Genomic DNA, 15,334 nt, shown 5'->3' with positions numbered 1-15,334 from the left:
AAAGGTGAAACTTGAATGAGATACGATTTTGTAGCATTGCCTTTGTAAATAGGTATGCTCTCACTAATACATTGATTTATTCATTTATACAATCAAAATTTCCTATTAATTAAATAATGTATATAGGAAACTTAGCATGGTCACAAAGTGAGTACTCAGAAAAAAAAAAGCTTTGTATTACAATTATATATTTACTGAAAAAATATTCAATGCCTAATAGGTGACTGTCATATTTAACTTTTGTCATTTCTTTTCAATATTCCATAATTTTTAAATTCTTATGTTTAAGAGCATTGTGATTGAAAAAAATGTAGATAATGTCCACCTGCTTTTATATCTTATATCATTTTAAACTTGACCGAATTTTTTTTCTTAAATTGTTCTTATTCTAGAGCATCCGAACTTAGGGTTTGCATTTATCTCTTACCCAATCTTATTCCTAAAGTTACTTCCAACTTTCAGTATTTTTTCCCTTTCTAAAAACATCTGTTTGCTCTAGATCTTGACCTCTTATTCTTTTGGTCATATTCTTCTAGAAAGGTTGATTCCATTTACTAATTCAAGTGTGCATTTTAAAATTTTTTTGTTTTGTTTTGTTTTATTTATGATAGTCACAGAGAGAGAGAGAGAGGCAGAGACACAGGCAGAGGGAGAAGCAGGCTCCATGCACCGGGAGCCCGACGTGGGATTCGATCCCGGGTCTCCAGGATCGCGCCCTGGGCCAAAGGCAGGCGCCAAACCGCTGCGCCACCCAGGGATCGCTCAAGTGTGCATTTTAACTAGTATAAGCTAGTCAGTGCCTAGAAATGTCCTAGTGATATTAATCTTCTGGAGATGAGGTTATATCCTTAAATGGCCTAGTTGTTCCAAAAGAAAGGATAGTTGGGAGTGGGAGTTGCTTGTAAACCAGAAAGCATGGTTTCCTGATTGTTGCTGGCAACTATTTTAGGACCATTAGGAAAATCTGCTTTAGGATAAAATAGACCCTGTTGATGGAAGAAGAAATAAGAAAATTCTTAGATTATATATTTAAGTCACTAATTTATTTAATCCTAATAGAGTCTGTCCTTCAACTGTTATGATTAAAATAATTTTATTTTCTTATTGATTGACCAGTTTGACTAGAGGTGTTTGCTACTTGAGCATACTTTACAAGTGCTCCATAGTGCAACACTCCTGTATCTTCAACTCTAGGAACATGACACCCGACATCTCCTGAAAGATCCCTGAAAGATTAGGGATCTATTGATAGATCCCAGCTATCTGATAATTTGTCATAGGATTGTAGATTCATAGGCTAAGGGATCTTAATGTTGTTTCAATCCATTACCCATCTGATATTTAATACTTTTCTGTATCATTGCCATGGACAGGATCTCTGATCTATACTGGTATGAGGGTTATACATCTTTTCAAGGTGGTACATTATCTTTGAGAAGCAAAGCTTGAAAGTTTTTCTTTTTAATTAAAACATTTTAATTTTTTTTTAATTTTAAGTAAGCTCCCTATCTTATATGGGGCTTGAACTCATGACCCTTATATCAAGAGTCACATGCTCTACTGACTGAGCCAGCCAAGTACCTTGAAAAGTTTTTTTTTTTAATTTAGCCAAGATAGATCACTATGCTAAAACATTTAATTAATTTTTATTGAATCTTCAGAACCACCATATGGAGGTTACTGCTGTTATTGCTGAGGAAACAAAGGCTTAGAAGAGTTAGGTGAGCTGTCCATTTCTATAAGGGTAATAAATATTACAGCTCACACTTTAAGTTAGTTCTGTCAGATTTCTAAGTTAAGTGATGTTCTCTGTAATTATTTTAAGACTGTGGTGTTAAAAGACTTACTAATTTATTTGTTTTTTTTTCCTTTCCAGAATTTTTATCAGTCTGTTCCTTTTTAATTCCCATTCTACATGAGAATCTTTGTCAGATGCCTTGCCAAACAGTGGTGTACTGTGTCTATCACATTGTTTTTTTCAATCACAATTCTGATAACTTTGCAAAAAAAAGGTTATTCTGATGTAATTTATAGTAAGATATTTGATTTATCTCTGAGGCTGATGGTTGAAGAAAAAGCCACAGACAGGACCTAGTGATTGATCTGAATCATCATAAAATTTAGAAAGGGTGTGTATGTGTGTGTGTGTGTGTATGTGAGAGAGACAGAGACAGAGAGACAGAGACTGTGAGTGTGTATATTTGAGTGTGTATGTGTGTGTTTTTTTTCAAGAAGGTAGGAGCTAGCAAGAATCACCCTTGACCTTGTTTTTTGTTTTTGCTTTTTTTCTAATTTCAGTAGTTCAAATGTATATCCAGAAATCTCCAGGTTCTCCTGCCCTTGTATTTTCTGGATATGGAGTCTAATGAGCTAATAAATAAATCTTAAGCTCCATTTGGAGGCCAAGAAAGATTTGGAATTTGTTTATCTTTCCTATATGCTAAATAGTTTACAAATGTCAGACTATTTCTACAAATTGTCTAAAATTTCCACAGATCAGTTTTGGAAGCAATGAGCATTCCAGCTTTTCCATCCCTTTTCAGGGTCCACTTTTGATTTCCAGACATCTCACTGCCCTGTGGTGCCCCAGTACTGTTAACTGTCCTTGATACCCTGAAAGAATTTTCCCTATATCACATTCCCTAGAGCTCTACTGCAGCGCTGATCCACAGTGTCAGTTGTAAAATTCAGTTTTTCTGGCCTGAACCATACCTTGTTTTCTCACATTTTTGTCAGGTCCCACACTTTATTTCGTATAAGTTAATTCTTCCCATATCCCCAGCTTACCTTGAACCAAAGTGGTAGATGATTAAGTGCAATCCACAACAAATTAGAGCTAAGAGCCTGGGGTTAGCTTTAGACCCTGGAATACCAAAGAGAAAATAAGAAGCTCAGGTGGATTTGTTGGCCTAACAAGGAGGATGTAGGGACCGGCTACAACTTTAGGATAGGTGTGGGAGCCTGGAGACCAAGGGTTCCACCCAGTGTACGCCGGATGCTAGAAATGACATACTTCAGTATCAGTTATGCTGCATCCTACCCAATAGTAGGGTGGAAAATTCTGACAGACTCTGCCCTGGTCAGTTTTGGCTTGAAAAATTTATATAAACAGATGGACAAATCTGAAAAAGGCAGTCTCCTAATACCAAAGTTTATTTTCATTTTTTTTACCTAAAGGAAAAAAAAGCCCTCATGATTAAAATGACTGAATAAATATAGGATATATTTATACCTATATATTTTCTATTAACAGTGCAATATTATTCATAAGAAGGGTGTCTACCCTACCTGTCTGAATAGCATCATCATCATGTTCATCCGCCTAAAGTTACATTTAATTTTATTATTGAGAACATTCTAGATATTGTGCTGGACACTTTATAAACAGTGTTTAATTAGTTGGTTACCAACTCGATGAGTTTTTTGTTTTTTGTTTTTTGTTTGTTGTTTTTTTGCTAACCCAAACTTTTACTGAGAGCAAAAATACCAGGAGGCTGTCTTCTGGAGGTTCTTGCGCCTCAGATCTTAGAAAGTAGGGCCCCTAAACCCATGATCTGTTAGAAAAGGACTAGAACAAAGTTCCACAGCTAGGCCACTTTCTGTTTCTCAGATGCCATGCTGAGTTGCAAGACCTGTGCCCATGTTTCTAGGTTGAGGCCTGGACTGTGGACTCGCAGTCAAGGTTAGCAGGCCCCACAGCTTGTTCTTCAGAGGTGGCCCCACGGGGCAAGTCTGTATACTTGAGGGCAGAGCCATGGGACAGATGTGCTGGGTAGCACCGGCAGTTGAGGTCCATCTTGAAGAGCACTGCCTGGGGCAGGTCCACATGGCAGCGGGCTGCTAATACTAAATTTTGGAAACCTGAATAAACTCTCTAAAGTTAAATAGGTAAATAGTTGAATACCAAGCTCATATTTAACTCAGGCTCTTTGAATACAGAGCCTGCATTGGTAACCACTGCCTTTGTAAAGTGATTAGAAATCACTCCCTGCCATGCACCATCCTTACTTTTCTTTTTTGTCCTTAGGATGACTGTCTGCCATTTAGATCTTCCAGATGCTGTTTTTTGCTTGATTGATATATCTCATTTTGAATTCTTCTCAGCTTCAGGTTATGGTACACTCATCTGGCCTCCTGTTGCCTTGGACAGATTTCAGGATGATCTTCTGGACTTACACCCATGCTGGTCTAGACCTAGAGTCAAATTTCTCTACCTTTTACTCCTTGGTTTGGGCCTCTAGCCTATGTAGGACCTAGCACATTTGCCCTCAACCTGGCCCATCTGCTATTGCCTAAACATTGATTCTGGCAGCTTGCATCCTAACCTGCTCCCACCTCCAGTGTCCATGGATAATTGCTATAAATTCTCATTATTATTTACTGAATAAGAGTGAGCTGCTCCCTGCATGGAGCCTGCTTCTCCCTCTGCCTGTGTTTCTGCCTCTCTCTCTCTCTCTGTGTTACATGAATAAATAAAATAAAAATCTTAAAAAAAAAAAAGAGTGAGCTACCAGCATTAAAGTGACAAAGTTAAGTTGAATCTAGGCCTGAAAGTATTTTTCACCAGCAACACTTGCATTGTTACTTACATGTTCATGAACCAGAGTGTGAGAAGGAAACTGATGCCAAGTAATGAAAAGAAATGCTTTTATCTCTGATTTCCTTTCCTCAAAATTTAATGTTTGAAGCTCACAAATATCTGCTCCATGGAAAGGAGTAGTAAATGTTGTGTCTCTCGCTTGCTGGTCCTGACTGGCCTTCGTTCCTAAAGATTAGAAATCCCAGAACTGAACAACAAAAGGTAATTAGCTTATACATTAGTTTAACTCATGCAATTTGCCTCATAGCAAAGACAGAGCTTTTAGGACTCAGTCTTATGCCTGGAACTTATAGTTTTTTAATCTAGATAATTATTCTAGAGGCAAAATAATGTGTAGGGTTCAGATCATCTCTCTTTATATTCCAGGTCATCCATTTTTCAGGTGAGAGACTAAATAAATTATTCATCTTGTTGGTGTCTCAGTTTTCTCATCTGTAAAGTGGGACTACAATTAGTACCTATACCATAGTGAAAATTAATTACCCACACTTCTTTTTTTTTAAGATTTTATTTATTTATTCATGAGAGACAGAGAGAGAGAGAGAGAGAGGGGCACAGGCACAGGCAGTGGGAGAAGCAGGCTCCATGCAGGGAGCCTGATGTGGGACATGATCCTGGGTCTCCAGAATCACACCCTGGGCTGAAGGCGACGCTAAACCGCTGAGCCACCCGGGCTGCCCAATACCCACACTTCTTAGACAGCTGCTATGCACACAGATGTATTGTTATTATTTTATTAATTTGTGTAAATGTTTATTATTACTATTCATTAGTTATTATTAATATTTTTGTTTATATCAATGTTTTAAGCTCTAAACTCGCATCATATTGCTTACCTAAAACCTTCAGTCATTGCAAAATCAACACATTTGACTTGAATACATTCTCTTTTCTCTAACCTTCTATATCTGGCCTAAACATGTTTCTCCCTCAGCGTTTCCTTTTCTAGTAAAGAACTCCATGATTTATTCAACAGTTCATACCAAAAGTTTAATTGTCGTTCTTGTCAGTTTCTTTTGTTTCAGTGCAAACCCTCCCAGTCTGGTAATCTATCAAGTACTGTCCATTTTATGTAAATAGATCTCAAATCCATCTATTTCTCTCATGTCTACATCCTAGTCTACTACTCAAAGTGTGGTCCATGGCCAATGTCAGTTCACAAACTGCTGTTCATGGGAAAATAAACATTGAAATATGGAGTAAACATTTAGAAATATTAAAAGGAATTTGTCATTGGAGACATTCAAACATATCATTTTTCTTCAAGTCTTTCATTTTTTATTGTATTTTCCAAAAACACTGATCTCTGCTGAATTTGAAAGAAAAAAAAAAAAAAAAAGCAAGCCCAAACAACCTGGGTGTATATTATTCCTGCACATTGAGTAACACTGGTGGAGGGCTGTGCCATCTGTCACTTGAACTACGGCAATGCCTCTTAAGGTCTCCTCCCCTTTCCTACATTCCCCACTTGATCTAGGTCCCACCACAGGCTTTTTCAAATGCAAATAGCTCTGCTATAGTCATGGACCCCCTTAAATCTGCTTGATAACCACTCACTGATTTTTGTAAGAAATCAAAAAACTCCTTCAACACATAATAAATGTTTATTAAATATGTGTTGAACACTTGTGTCTGGGTTCCCCCATGCCCTCTTTGTCCTATTTCTCTCCCTCTCTTTCTTTCTTTCTTTCTTTTTTTTTTTTTTTTTTAATTCCCTTCACTGACGGCCCTGGCATTGTCCTCTATTTACTTACTTGTTTTACCAAACCTATATTGCTTCTCGTGGCTTTCCAGAAAACTCCCCAAAATGTCAGAACTTTTATTTGCCAATCGCCAGCCAAATCCTCTCCTTAACCAGTAGTTGGGCGTGACACAGAAAGGGATGCAGTAAGAAAATTTTGCCTGCCCTAGCATAGACAAGCCCTTAATATCATACCTGTTTTGCCATCCAGGGCATGAGAAGCAATCAGAAATACCTTAACACTTTTTGAATTTATCTTTCTGTGAACTTTTTTTTTTAAAGGTTTTATTTATTTATTCATAACAGACACACAGAGAGAAGCAGAGATCCAGGCAGAGGGAGAAGCAGGCTTTCTGCAGGGAGCCTGATGCAGGGCTCAGGACTTGATCCCAGAACTCTGGGATCCCACCCTGAGCCCAAGGCAGACATTCAACCCCAAACCACCCAGGTATCCCTCTTTCTGTGAACTTTAGAACAGACAAAAATGTATTTCAGTAAACATATATAGCTACAACTTATTTCCTCTTCCCATTGATTAGTTTATTTTTCACAGCATGTAAATAAATACTGTGATCACAGTGGGAAATTGTGAAGATAATCAGATTACCCCTCAAAAATTCTGTGCAAGAAAATAACATGAACTAATGTGTATTATGCATTTGCTTTATGTCAGGCACTGTATGCTGATTTATATACATTGTCTCATTTAATAAACACACTAAGCCTACCAGGTAGGCACTAGTAGGATTTCCACTTCACAGATGTAGGACCTGGTGCTTAGAGATTTAGAGCAAGACACTTCTGATTCATTTTAAAATGGAATTTTGACAATATGCTTGTTTTGCTGTTTAATCTGCATTAAAGAAAATAATGTAACTTGCCAAAAAAAAAAAAAAAAAGGTTGCAACTGCAATGAGATTCCAGTTTAGGAACAGACTAGCTTGATTGGAATTGCTGATGATGGGTTAAGGGGCAGGGAGATTTGTGTCTCAGATTTATTTGCTCACTAAATTAGCCATTCAGGTCTTTATATAAATGTCTGCCTGTCTTAGTATTCTACATCTTTCATGTTAAGGGGCTAAGACAAGAAAAATAATACCATATACAAGGATAGGAAAAAGTTAATTTCACTGCGGCTCTCTTCTTTGTAGTGCAAGTTCCTTGATTTAAGATCTGAGGCACTTCAAAAGCATTGTGAACTTGGAGAAGTAATACATCAGCTAAAATCTAGAGGCTTAAGGCTTGCACTCCTTCACCCCATCAGGCTTTGTGTGATATGTAACAGAAAATGTCTTTTCATTAGTGCAGTTGATAAAGTTAAAACTTTTCTTGATTAATATTCTCTTGCGGAAATCAGTTACTTCCATGGATTTACACTGCAGATTTGCCATAGCAGTTCTAATTTCTTTTGTGCTAAGATTCAGCTGATACAGATTTTATTTAATAAGGATAATTGTTGTTGAAGGGCTGAGTTGGTTAATATTCCTGAGGTATCTCTGCTTGCAGATCTAAAAAAAAAAAAAAAAAAAAAAAAAACTTAGAATCTCTGATACTTGACAATGACCTTCAGTGATATTATGGGGATTTTTACAAGTCTCATTCAGGGAAATGGTGCAGGGAACAGGCCGTTTCATTGTTTAAAGCAATGCAGTGTGTAGCAAAGGTAAATGCCAGCTAACTAGATCAAATTCTGAGAAATAACATGGAAGTTTCTGATATTCTACTTAGGTTTTCAAATTGGTACTTTTTAATAATATATCACTGAATATATTTAATTTCATGCATAAATCACGTTCATTTATTTTAGCATTGGTGCATAAAGTATTTTCTGGAAGTGACTTTTTTATCTCTGTAAGGTAAATTAACCCTATCAAGGTATCATTTGCTGCAACAGGACCACTAATTCACAGGTGCTCCACAAAATTGGATTCATTTCCCACGATCGATCACTTGCTTTTTTCTTCACTGTCCTGTCCCATAGAGAGAATCTTCTTTGTCTTTCTCTAATTGTGATCATTTCTTTTCACAGTTTCTTCTGAAGATAAGTATGTTTTTTTCCAAAGACATATTTATAAAAGGAAGAATGATTTGCTCTTCAGGGGAAAACTTTATTTTAAAATTAGTTATTCATAATATTTTGAAGAATTCCTAAAGCTTGTGATCCGTTATTTTAAATCCTTAGATCTATACTAATCAGGGCAGAAAAATGGGTGCATTAGGCAGGAAAGCATGGCTCTTTTCTGGAAAATTCAATCCAAGTTAGATTTGTTCTTATTTTATGGAATCAAATATTCTCAACATAAATGTGTATCTTGTATTTTCCAGGGAGGCTTAAATACACACTTTTGGGGAGGAGAAAGTCATATATTCACCTTTCAGTTTTTCCTTTTAGTCAGTAATCAAGATTCATTAAAGAAAGGTACTCTTCATTGGCACTCATTATTTGAGAAGTTCTTGAAGAAGTGTTTTATATATTAATTTGAAGTCTAACAGCATTCCTGTGTTTGTACAGGCTGCCTTCTTTCCATAAGGCCATCCAGGTTGTAAGTTCATTAATGAACATGTTCTCTTTTCACACTGAACTTTTTGAAACTTCTTTTTCCTCGAAAGCAGAAGATCTAAATTAACTACCTACAGTAATTGTATCAGCCCAAGAAGCTTCTAAGTGTTGATTATCAATACATTTTTAAGTCAACCATTTTTGAACCCCTTGAAAAATTGATGGAAAGCAATGAACTCCTGATTCATGTATGTAGACAATTCATATTTTTGGACTATAAATTTAGGAAGCCCATAAATCCTTTGGAGGCTATCTTTGGACTCCAATTAGGAACTGCCATTTCAGGAGTTCGTTCAGTCTAGAGTGTCTTGGGAACTCCATTCTGGAATATCATTCGAGAGAGAATGAGGATGAATTAAAAGGGTATCCATTATTTGTCAATTGATGCCATGTCAAATGACAACAACAGCATTTACTGAACACCTGCTATGTGCCATACACACTTTCTCATGCACATTATCCTTTTTTAATTCTCTCAACAATTCCTGTAATTTGCCAACAGTACGCACATTTAAAAATTATGAAAACATTTAGCACATGGCTAAAATGTGCAGTCATGGTAATTTTTTTTTATAACATCTAAGACTGCTTAAAACTTTTTTTCTCATGGCAAGAAGTCTGTACATAGGTAAATGCTGGTTTTGAGCACTGGAGCTCTGGATCAGCATGCCAGTTCAGCTTTTGACTTCTCTCTCATTTTCCAAAGAGAATGCCTCAACTCTAAGCAAGACAGCTTTCCAAGCCAGGAAAAAAAGAAAGGGGGGGGGGGCTTTCCTTAAGGAGGACAATCATTTCTAGAACTTTTTAAATTGTATTTTTGCTTTATCTGATTAGTTACATTTGGGTTACCTGTTCATCCCCAAACTAGGAGAGAGATTGGAAATATTAATATTTGTATTTTTTTATTTTCAGTGATTCTAAACCAAGGGCAATTTTGTCCCCCAGGGAACAGCAATGTCTGGAGGCATTTTTGTTTGTTACAACTTTGAAGGTAGGGATGCTATTTTCAAGTACCAAATAAGAGTTCACAATATCATGTGTTGTGGTATTTTCTTTCCCAGTGTCTCACTTGAGTAATCAGTCTTCTAACAGGTTCCCTTTTTAATTACTACTGAATATCTGATTGAAAGTTCCTTTGGCATCTTATAAAAACATAAAGCCTTGATTAAGGTTTGGAGTTTGATGCCTAAGCAAAATTTTTCTACCTAAAACATGGTGAAAAGATTTTGTCATCAATGTGATACATGAAGTTCACTATTTTTTTGCTAAATTTAATTAATTTATATTAAATTAGAGAAGATATGAAGAATATATATTTTTTACCATGTCCCCACGTCCAAATTAGAATATGAGTTTTACTTGATCATACTTTAGCTTTACCTTAAGTATATTATTTTTAAAACTTTGTTTGATGTGTTCTGGGAGAAGTTTCCCTGGAATAGCTGTAGTAACTCTGACTAAAATGAAAATAGAAAAATAAAGGATCCAGAGAACAGAGGATTTTTAAGGCAATGCAACTACTCTGCATGATACTATAGTGGTAGATGCTATAGTATGTTATAGTATATTATAAACATAACTTAGCAGTTATGTATTATAAATATAATTATAAATATATTATATAATTATATATTATATATAATACTGTAGTGTAGTGGTTATATATTATAATATATAATACTGTAGTGTAGTATGAACATAACATGGATCTACTCCATAGAGTGGACTATGATGCTAAGAACTGTGAGTGATAAAAATGTGTCATTGTAGGTTCATCAGTTACAAATGTGCCACTCTGGTAAGGGATGTTGTTGACAATGGGGAAGCTTATATGTGTGTGAGTACAGAGGACATATGTCTGTATGTTCTGCTCCTTAGTTTCACTGTGAAACAAAAACTATTCTAAAAATCAAATTGAAAAAAAATAAAATTGTATTAAAAATTAAGGATCAATAGTAGCTCATCTAATAAAATATTGGAAATGAGGGTGGATGTGTGGAGACATATAGCTTGTTAATTAATCTTGAGTTTCAGAAAGGATGATCTTTTGTCTTAAGGTGTTATTGAGAATCAGTTATAGATAATGGAGACTAGTACAGATATAGAGGGCCTGTGACCTACTGATCTTATTGTATCATTAGAAAAGAACACTGCTGGCCATAAAAAAAGTGTGCTTTTTGTTTGTTTTTATTTTAAATTGTATGTTACTGAGATATTTCTGACTGACTTGGATTTTTTCAATGACTCTAATTTTTTTTTTCTGTAATAACATTAAATATCATACTTCCCATTCTTTTTTTCCATTGGTCAGCCACTTTAGTTCATTCACCGTGCTTTTGGCCATAGGAAATGGGGCTATTCCGGGGGAAAAGCTTGAATGTGTGAGTTCCTGAGGTTATGGGCACATGTGCCCAATGGACTAGTATATGAATGGGTGATTTAGTTATTCTTATTGATGGTGATTTATCTGTATGGCATTTTGATAAGGGATCTAAAAAAATAATATCTCTCCTTTTTGAGCAATCATAAAAATGAAGCAAAGGAATGATAAAAACAAAAAAACAAAAAACAAAAAACAAAACAAAACAACAACAAAAAAAACAATCCAAAACTAAAAGGTAAATGCCAGGAGACAAACCCAAATCTTCTAATAGTATCAGCCTTGCATGCAAATCTCTTGCTTCCTCTTGTAAATCATGTCTTCCTGCCTTTTTTATTTTTTTTAATTTTTTAATTTTTATTTTTTGCTTCATGTCAGTGTGCTTTAATAGTGGAATGTTTTCTGAGTACCTCTCTACAACAAGTACATTTGTAGATACTCATTTAATGCTTATAGCAATCCTAGGGGATAGTTAGTATGATTCACCCCATAATATATATATAGCTAACAGAAGCAGCAAAACGAACTTGCCCAAGTTTATTTAGCTGGCAATTAACTGGTAAGGCTGGGATTTGAAACAGGACAAGTTTTGGAGTTGGACCTTTTCTTAACCAGTATGTTGTGAAAACGAAACATTTGACAAATTACCTTTGACTTTCTCCTCTTTCTCATCTTTGCACAGTTGGCCAGTCAACAAATGCTATAAATTTGACCTTTGAAAAGTTTCCCATCCCACTCCTTTGATCCCTCATTCTGTTACTCCATTCTTAGTTTTCTTGTTTCTCACCTAAACCGGTTTATTATTACTAAAGTTTCAATGTGCCTCTTTCCTTCCATCATCTATTTTCAAAGCGTTGGTATTTTCCTCAGAAGATAAGAGGGGCAAGAGATTTGCTAGTAATCACTAGAGTATCCTCAAATTATACTTCATTATTTTAAGTAGCTGTGGAATAAAGCTAAAAATGCTGCAATTGCAGTAGATATCTAAAATTTGAGTTCTGGTTCTATCACTAACTTCTTGAGTTTCTCCAGCTTTGATTTTTTTACAATCAATAAAATATATCCAATAATATTTTTATCACAAGGCTATTGTGAAGGCTAAAGAGATGATTAAATAAAACATTTTACAAGTTGTAAAGTGCTGCATACTCTCAAAGGAATGCTGGTGTTCTCAAATTCAAAATTTTATTAACATTCTTGAAGGCCAACTCTAGGCCAGGTATTTCACATGTTTGATCTCATCTCATCCTTCCTCTAATTTTATATTACGATTCTTATTTTACAAATATGTACTGTAGGGATCCCTGGGTGGCGCAGCGGTTTAGCGCCTGCCTTTGGCCCAGGGCGCGATCCTGGAGACCTGGGATCGAATCCCACGTCGGGCTCCTGGTGCATGGAGCCTGCTTCTCCCTCTGCCTATGTCTCTGCCTCTCTCTCTCTCTCTCTCTCTCTGTGTGACTATCATAAATAAATTTAAAAAAAATTAAAAAAATATATGTACTGTAATATTAAGTGACTAACTCAAAATCACAAAGCTAGGAACTTAAAGAACTCACATTAAAATCTATCTCCTTATTTTAAATCTTGCATTCTTTCCACCACCCGTAGTGACACCTTCACTTGGCAAACTTTCACAGCAGTGGAGTATAGAGGTTCAGAGCATGTTGTGTCACACTAGCAGTGCCTGGGATCAAAGCCAAGATTTACCATTTATGAGCTGAGTGACCTTGTTCATGCTTTTAACCTATCACAGCATCAGTTTTCATTTGAGAAATGGGTATTATAGTAGTAATTTCCCCATAAGGTAGTGGCAGATATTTAATGAGTTCATATATGGTCTTAGTTAGCTTTCATTCCCTAGAAGTAGAGCTTGAGATAGTGCTTATTGTACAAATGGTTTATTGCGAGAAGGATCCCAAAAAAGGAAAGAGAGGAAAGGAGGAATGGGTCGGGGTGGAATGTTGGGGAGGAAGCTAAGCGGAGAGGTACTCTCAGCAGCAGTCTGATCCCACTGGGGGTGGTGTACCACAAATTATACCACAGACCTGGTTCTACTGGAGGTGAGAATTGGCCTTTTGTAGATCCCTGTGTTAGTCATTGGCTGCTGCTTGGTCCAGGAAGGTGGAGGTGCATAAACTCCCAGGCTCCTTTCTGTAGAGGGTAATGTTTAGAAGAATAGGTCAGCTTTGAGCAGTCGGCAGCTAACGCATATATGGCAGTTCGGTGTGGGGTGAACAGAGCCACTAAGGCAGTTCCGGGCAGCACACCAACAGAATTCACTGCAATACACAAAGTGCTTACAGCTGTATCTGGCTCATTGTACTCTGCCAATAAAAGTTAGCTTTCATTACATTATTTTGCTCGTAAGTCTTCTCACATTGTTTCATATGTTTAGGTTTGGCTTTCTAACCAGAATGTAAGTTCCTTAAGGTCAGGGACCAATTCTAATTCTACCTACCGTGCCACTCACCTGCAGCTATAAATCGATGCATTGTGATGGCCGCCTAGCAGTTCTGATTTATGTCTGGCCCTGAGAGTTGGACCTCTGCCTATTTCCTTTTTTTTCTACCCAAATGCCTGCTTTTTATTACAAAATATAATAATAAGTGAGAATCGCTTCTATTTTGGGGGGATACCTCCCCTTACAGAGGTAAGTGTGAAAGGATATAATTGTATTTTTATCTGTACCCAGACACATTTTCTGCTAACTTTGTGCTCAATACAATTCCCCAAAATTTGTTATTTTATTTGTGAACCGAGTTTGTCAATATTTAAAGTGAAAGTTATTAGACAAGGCAGACATACTCTTATTTTTGCCAATGCAGACTTGTTCTGGAATAATTACTTTTTAATATCTAAGGCAATTCAATTGATCAGAATATTGATCCCATTCTCATTTTTGATCATTGTGCCATTGATTTAACATTATCACTGGCTTACCAAGCAGGGTAGAACACGAGGTGTCTTGTGCATTCATCTTTGTTAAAAGATAAATGCATGAGACAGGCTTTAAAAGCTTTTTAAAGTGCAAGATGCTGGAACTGCATTTTCAATCTGCATTCTCTCCTGCTGTTTTATGGAATTTATTGAAAATGTGCCTCTTAGAGGTCAGATCATTTCTTTCTTCAAGTGGAAAAAAAAGATATAAGTAATATATTAAAAGGCCTCTAGGATAATATCAAGAAATTAGAACAACCTCATTCTATATTCAGACACCCTTTCTCTTGAATATTATGACTCATCAAAAATAAGAATCACAATTCATCTGTTTCTAGCTAACTTCAGTCTTTTGCATTTTTAGGTTTTATTGGAATTGAGCATATAGGACACTTTTTTTCTCTTTCTCTCTTTCTCTGTTTTTCCCTTCTGTCAATCTCCTCCCATCAGGTAATTTAGAAGGCCATGGATTGAATTAAAAGTCTTGAGCCACTCTGTTTTACCTAATTTGAAATCTATTAATTGATTAAAATTGTTCTTAATTCTTTAGTTCTTAAACACTTTAACATATTATTCCTTATTAGTAAAACATTCTCTGTATAGACTGTATTCAAAATACATCATTTGTATCATGCTTTCCATTAAGTGTAAATAATCGGTGTCTGGAAGAAAAATAAATGACAATATTCTTTTAAAATGAGAAAGTAGGGATCCCTGGGTGGCGCAGCGGTTTAGCACCTGCCTTTGGCCCAGGGCGCGATCCTGGAGACCCGGAATCGAATCCCACGTCAGGATCCCGGTGCATGGAGCCTGCTTCTCCCTCTGCCTGTGTCTCTGCCTCTCTCTCTCTCTCTCTCTCTCTCTCTCTCTGTGACTATCACAAATAAAAAAATAAAAAATTTTTAAAAAATTAAAAAAAAATAAAATGAGAAAGTAGGGGCAGCCCAGGTGGCTCAGTGGTTTAGCGCTGCCTTCAGCCCAGGGTATGATCCTGGAGACCCAGGATCGAGTCCCACGTCGGGCTCCCTGCATGGAGCCTGCTTCTCCCTCTGCCTGTGTCTCTGCCCCTCTGTGTCTCTCATGAATAAATAAATAAAACCTTTAAAAAAGTAAAAT

General features: G+C 36.4%; 1 long non-coding RNA gene across 1 annotated transcript in view; it reads right to left on the bottom strand.

Moving 5' to 3' along the window:
- Positions 1–6,705: 6,705 nt before the first annotated feature.
- The window catches only part of LOC119865131, a 37,982-nt gene continuing 29,353 nt past the window's right edge, over positions 6,706–15,334 (bottom strand). The window contains exons 2-3 of the long non-coding RNA XR_005376008.1: positions 13,327–13,432; positions 6,706–7,849 (exon numbers count right to left, since the gene is read on the bottom strand). This is a non-coding gene — a long non-coding RNA (uncharacterized LOC119865131). The remainder of the gene's footprint in view (positions 7,850–13,326; positions 13,433–15,334) is intronic.

This window comes from Canis lupus, chromosome 22 (assembly GCF_011100685.1).
Source record: "Canis lupus familiaris isolate Mischka breed German Shepherd chromosome 22, alternate assembly UU_Cfam_GSD_1.0, whole genome shotgun sequence".
Lineage (NCBI taxonomy): Eukaryota > Metazoa > Chordata > Mammalia > Carnivora > Canidae > Canis > Canis lupus.
The sequence above is the reverse complement of the archived record's forward strand: the minus strand, read 5'-3'. Positions and strand labels throughout refer to the sequence as shown.